Raw genomic sequence first — 6,754 nt, forward strand, 5'->3', positions numbered from 1 at the left:
CCTCAGCCTCCCGAGTAGGTGGGGCTACAGACATGTACCACCATGCCTGGCTAATTTTTGTTTGTTTGTTTTTAATACAGACAGGGTATCACTATGTTTCCTAGGGTGGTCTTGAACTCCTGGCCTCAAGCAATCCTCGTGCCTTGGTTTCCCAAAGTGCTGGGTTTACACACATCAGCCACTGTACCTGACCTATTTGCTTTTTCCATGTCAGATGAGTAATGTGCCCATGTTGCAATAAGGTTTGAGAGTGACACATTTCACACATGCATGTGAATACTCACTCATCACACTTACGAACGACCAAAGGAGCTCATCATTTTCTGTCGGAGCACCCACCTCAGCCTCTGCTCATCCATGTTTTGTTTTTTTGGGTTTTTGTTTTGTTTTGTTTTGTTTTGAGACGGAGTCTCACTCTGTCGCCCCTGCTGGAGTGCAGTGGTGTGATCTTGGCTTACTGCAACCTCCACTTCCTGGGTTCCAGTGATTTCCTGCCTCAGCCTCCCGAGTAGCTGGGATTCCAGGTGCATGCCGCCATGCCCAGCTAATTTTTGTATTTTTAGTAGAGATGGGGTTTCACCATATTGGCCAGGATGGTCTCAATCTCTTGACCTCATGATCCACCTGCCTCAGCCTCTCAAAGTGCTGGGATTATAGGCATGAGCCACCATGCCTGGACTGCTCATCCACTCTTTGTATCTTTTGATGGCGTAGAGTAAGCAAGGCCTTTACTGACAACTGCTTTGGACACTGTGATGAACCACTCAGGTGCCTCTTCTATGAAAGACTTGAAGTCCCAGATGCTGGGATGCTCTCTGAAGGCATCTTTGAACTGCCAGCATCCTTAGGTATCACCCAGCTGTAGAGACACTGTCTACTAAGGTCATGCTCTTTCCCAGAATGGCCTACATCCAGTGACTGCTTGGTGCAGAAATATAAAGGGCTAGCATCCCCACTCAACTCAGGACAATACTAAAGGGCCATTTTGGCTCCAGGGCTTCCCTGCAGTTGGCCAAGACTGGTGTTGGGTCTGCCACAGAGCTGGATTTCCCTCTGCCCAATCCTGCTCCTATAACCTGCCTTCCACAGGTATTGACTCCAAGTATACCCTAAATTCTGTCCTAGAACCTGCAACAGTTGATCCCAGGAGTATTCTGTGGAAGCAGGAGATAAGATGGGGTTTTGAAGATAGCACTTCTGCCACTGGCTGCAGTAAGGACTACATCCATAGGGGTAGGCAGAACACAGGTGCTCCCAGAAACTTTCGCTGGTGGTAAACTGGGATGGCATGTCAATAGTACAGTGTGCACTAGCTGGTGTATCAGAAATTTGAGAAAGATGGAGGGAATCGTAGCTACAAGGTCAAGAAAATTGGATGAGTAGGGTTAAACTGTGTTAAACTCTGGAAATATGTAACAAAAATCTGAGACTTATTAATGGAAAACTATGTCTGAAAGCCAGATGGTGTTCTTTGTCATATACCTCACATTGGGAAGGCAGTGATAACTGAGGGCTATGTCCAGGTATGAATTGTGGAGGTGACTGAGCTCCACAATTAGTTTAGTTAAAATAAAATCAAAGACAAATCCACTATACTGAGGTCAGGGTTTGGTTTAGAAAGAATGTGTCCTGGCCAGGTGCGGTGGCTCATGCCTGTAATCCCAGCACTTTGGGAGGCTGAGGCAGGCAGATCACTTGAACCCAGGAGTTTGAGACCAGTCAGCCCAATATGGGGAAACTGTGTCTCTACCAAAATACAAAAATTAGCCAGGTATGATGGTCCATGCCTGCAATCCCAGCTACTCAGGCAGCTGAAGCAGGAGAATCACTTGAACCCGGGAAGCAAAGGTTGCAGTGAGCCAAGATCGTGTCACAGCCTCGGTGACAAGAGCAAGACTCCGTCTCAAAAAAAAAAGAAGGGAGGAAGGAAGGAAGGGAGGCTGAGAGGGAGGGAGAGAAGGGGAGGAAAGGAAGAAAGGGAGAAAGAGAAAGAGACAAAGAAAGAAAGGAAAGGAAAAGAAAGGAAAGGAAGAAGAAAGAAAGAAAGAAAAAGAAAGAAAGAAAGAAAGAAAGAAAGAAAGAAAGAAAGAAAGAAAAGAAAGGAAGGAAGGAAGAAAGAAAAGAAAGAAAGAAAGGAAAGAGACAGAGAGAAGGAAGGAAGGAAGGAAAGAAAGAAGGAAGAAAAAGGAAAAGAAAGGAAAGAAGAAAGAAAAGGAAAAGAAAGGGGGGGATGGGGGGGTCCTGACACATAGGAAGGGGGTGTCTGGTTTGATGCTCTCCCCAAATCTTAAATTCCTAGATGTCTTTGAATCCTTTGAGCCTGCACAAATGTCCATTCTTTCTATTAAAAGCTAGCATGCTCCACCTTGCCTGAAGACAATGCTAGAAATCTCTCCCTTGCAAGTCAAAATGTGCCCCACCTGAGATCTGCCTTTAAGTCCTTTCCTGGCCTCTCTAGGCCTATAATTCAGGTGAAGTCATAACTTACGCCAGTCAGGGATGTGCTGGGCCTGATAAGGAAAGAAAGGAAACTATACTTCAAAACGAGCTACAAGACTTAGCCTGTGCACACTAGAAATATATATGCAACAGTGAGCTCTGTAGTTGGTCCCACTAACCTTCCTCTTCTTGTTGTCCCACAGACACACCAGCTGAAAGAGCAGTTCCTAGAAAGTGTGTGACAAAGTAGACACAAGAGGTAGACTGTACTGAACACTCTAATACATCCCCCAGGTCCTCAGTCAATAAAGGGCTCATTGCTCCCATTTTTAGGGATGTTATTGTCAGATAGGCTTCACTTGGCAAACCCTTTTGGGATTTGTCAGTGACAGAGAGCTGCCTTACCCAACATTATACCCCGTGATGGGTCATTTCATGGTTCAACCTGCCTGGGCCAGAGGATGCCCAGATATCTGGTGACACATCCTTTCTAGATATGTCTAGGAGGATGTTTCTAAAAGGGATTAGCATTTGACAAAGTAGACTGGGTAAAAAAGACACACTCCCCAATGTGGATGGGCATCATCCAATCCATTGAGGACCTGAATAAAACAAAAAAGGTGGAGAAAGTTTGAAATCCCTCCTTATCTGATTGCTGGAGCCAGAACATTGATCTTCCCCTGCACTCAGACCTCCTGCTTCTCAGGCCTTCAGTCTTGGAGTAGAATCTACAGAACCAGCTTTCCTGGGTCTCCAGCTTGCAGATGGTGAAATCACATCTGCCTCCAGAATCAGCCTCCATAAGCCTGTATAGTCATATGAGCCTATAGCTTACAATAAATCTCTCTTGAGAGAGAGAGAGAGAGATTTAGATATCTGTCCCATTGATTCTGTTCCTCTGCAGAATCCTGACTAATACCTGCCCCTTCCCAAGGTGGCCAACATCTATTCATTGATCAATGTGGGACAATAAGGCCTGGCCATCCCAACCCAACTTGGAACACTGCTAAAAAAACCATGTGAGTTTCACAGCTCACCCTGAGGGTCAGCCAGGCTTGTATGAAGTTCATTTCCCTCTGCTTAATGCTGCTTTCTTTCCCTCAGTTTCACAAGTTTCAATCCCAAGGACATACCTGAGTGAACAACCTGCTTCCTAAACACCAGCCCGTTTCTAGAGAACCCAGCCTGTGACAGCGGCTCAACACTCTTGCCCTTAGGAAAACCATATGCCATCTCCCAAGTCCCCTGCAGATCAGGTTCCTCTGAATGCAATTCCAGTCTTACTACCTGTTATATGAATTATGTTCATCTTTCTTCTGATTCTTAAAGGCTGCCTCCTGGCCTCCGCTATCCTGGGATCTACTATCCTCATTGCTACTAAAAAGCTCAGTTCTGCAACACCATCAGCTACCTTCAGCCCCAATCTACAGAAGACAGACTTTCCTGAGGTTCTCAAAATGCTGGTGCCCCTTCCCCTCACCAGGGCATTTCTTATCAATTTGGCCAATGTCATATTTTCTGGACCCTCCTGAGGATGGTCAGCTGGTGGGTTTTCTGGTTAGGTACAGTAGACTCATTCTAGCATTTTCAAGTCCTTAAATACCCCTTCTTCCACAATCTCTCATGGGTTTTCTGGCATCTCTACTTCTGTTAATGAGAGCTATCAGTTTTTCCAAGCTACAAGCCATGCTTACTAACTGTTATTTAGCAACACATCAAGAAACTTCATAACTGAGAAGTCTTGAGAGTCACCACTTTGGTCACTCAGGTAGGTGATCAAAGTAAACACCATTGGACAAATTAAAATCACTTGAGAGGATGCAGTGAGAACACAGTATCCCCTGTGAGAGACTCCCACCCAAAATCCCTAACCTAGATCTGTTCATGAGGAAACATGAAACTTAGATCGAGTGACATTCTGCAAAACAACTGTCCTAGTGTTAAGGTCATTGTCATGCGCTGAACTGTGTCCCGCCCCCAAATTCATATGATGAGGCTCTAACTCCCCAATGTGACTATATTTACAGATAGTGCCTTTAAGGGGGTAATGAAAGTGAAGTGGTCATAAGAGTGGGGCCTCCCATAGAACTGGTGACGATCCAAGAGGAAGGGAGAGTGAGTGTGCTCTCCAAGCTTGCACAGAGGAAAGGCCATGACCACACAGAGAGAAGGCAGTCGCCTATTAGCCAAGAAGGGAGGCCTCACAAAAACCAACCCTGATTGCACCTTAACGTTGGACTTCCAGCTTCTATAACTGTGAGCAAATGAATATCTGTTGTTTAAGCCACTTTATCAGTGGTATTTTCCATGGCAGCCTAAGCTATCGCAGCCACAACATTTATAGAGATCTACATTTTTCTACCATTCCTCTCTCTTCCCTACTTATAGACATTTTATCTAATATTTCCTAGCTTTATGATTCTTTTTCTAAATAAAGAACATTTCTTCTTGTATCCTACTAGGGCTGTAAACAATGTCCAGAGATTTACTTCTTGGAGTGTTTTCCAGGGGAAGTGTGTTGTGTTCTTGCAGCTCCAAATCTGTTCTCTACGACCTTCAACAATGATAAATCAAACCCTCTATTTTTATCAGTTCTAAGTTAAAGGATATGATGTAGGCCCGGGCGCGGTGGCTCACGCCTGTAACCCCAACACTTTGGGAGGCTGAGGTGGGTAGATCATGAGGTCAGGAGATCAAGACCATCCTGGCTAATATGGTGAAACCCCGTCTCTACTAAAAATACAAAAAATTAGCTGGCATAGTGATGGGTGCCTGCAGTCCCAGCTACTCAGGAGGCTGAGGCAGGAGAATGGCATGGACCCAGGAGGGGGAACGTGCAGTGAGCCGAGATCGTGCCACTGCACTCCAGCCTGGGCGACTGAGAGGGACTCTGTCTCAAAAAAGAAAAAAAAAAAAAGAATATGATGTAATATAATATATGACCACTTTACATAAAATTTCTGTAAAAACAAGAGCTATAATTTTTAACTAATAAAAAGCATGCTTACTGCTATCAAGAGGTATAAAGTCTCAAAATTAAAAGTTGATCCTCATTAAAAAAATCATTATTCACTTCCCTGACATAAAGGAAAAAGGGCAAAAGTGTACTCTGTTATCTCTCACAGAATGGATAAAAAACTGCAAACAAACTTTAAAAGAGTGTAATGGCAGATGGGAATTGAATAATAACAAAATAAGGCTTGGATCTGCCCTCATTCTCTTTTGTGCCAGGCAAAAGTATATTTTCCACTCTTCACTTACTACTCCAGTTAGAAAAAAAAATGCCAGATCTGAAAGTCAGAAAGGTTCTGCCTGCACAATTCAAACCTTAATGAAGATAGAACCATATGGTAACACAATTCATGGAAAGGATAGGGGGAAAATATCTATTATCACAATTTAATAAAAACAACATTTGGCCGGGGGCGTTGGCTCATATCTGTAATCCCAGCACTTTGGGAGCCTGAGGCAGGCGGATCACGAGGTCAAGAGATCGAGACCATCCTGGCCAACATGGTGAAACCCCGTCTCTCCTAAAAACACAAAAATTAGCTGGGCATGGTAGCTCACATCTGTAGTCCTAGCTACTCGGATTCTGAGGCAGGAGAATCACTTGAATCCGGGAGGTGGAAGTTGCAGTGAGCTGAGATCGTGTCACTGCACTCCCGCCTGGTGACAGAGCAAGACTCTGTCTCAAAAATAAATAAATAAATAAATTATATATATATATATATATTTGTATATATATATATTTGTTGTTATATATATTAAAATATATATACAAATATATATATTTGTAGCCAGATGCAGTGGCACGTGCCTGTAGTCCCAGCTTCTTAGGATGCTGAAGCATGAGGATCACAAGCACAGCAATTCAAGGCTGTAGTGCGGCATGATCACGCCTGTGGATAGCCACTACACTTCAGCCTGGGCAACCTAGTGAGACTCCCATGTCTAAAAGGAGTAAACAAATAAAAGTAACAGTTGTACTATTCTATACACTGTCTTTGTCCTCTAAACTTATTCACTTACTCTACAACAGAGCAACTATAGTTATAGTTAAAATTTCATCTGTTCGGTCTCCATTGTGGAATAAAAAAGAGAACATAATTTCGAGAGATCTGGCTTTTAGTCTGGGCTGCAATTCTTACGTTCAGTGTAACTTTTCAAAATGTATCTTAATTGTGAAATGGGGATTGTGACAGAGTTGCATAATAAGAATGAACAAGAATAAACTCGAGAATAAATTTCAGAACGTGTCTGTGAACCACCGATATATGCTGTGTAAATGAAAACTATACCAAAACTATACCAC

The 6,754-nt window shown here is 43.6% G+C and overlaps 1 non-coding gene across 1 annotated transcript; it reads right to left on the reverse strand.

Annotated features, from left to right (window-relative positions):
• Positions 1–208: 208 nt before the first annotated feature.
• On the reverse strand, positions 209–312 carry LOC111550072. Its single transcript, XR_002733914.1, has one exon. It is a non-coding gene; the product is annotated as a small nucleolar RNA U13 (small nucleolar RNA).
• Positions 313–6,754: the final 6,442 nt, after the last annotated feature.

This window comes from Piliocolobus tephrosceles, chromosome 9 (genome assembly GCF_002776525.5).
Source record: "Piliocolobus tephrosceles isolate RC106 chromosome 9, ASM277652v3, whole genome shotgun sequence".
NCBI classification, from domain to species: Eukaryota; Metazoa; Chordata; class Mammalia; order Primates; family Cercopithecidae; genus Piliocolobus; species Piliocolobus tephrosceles.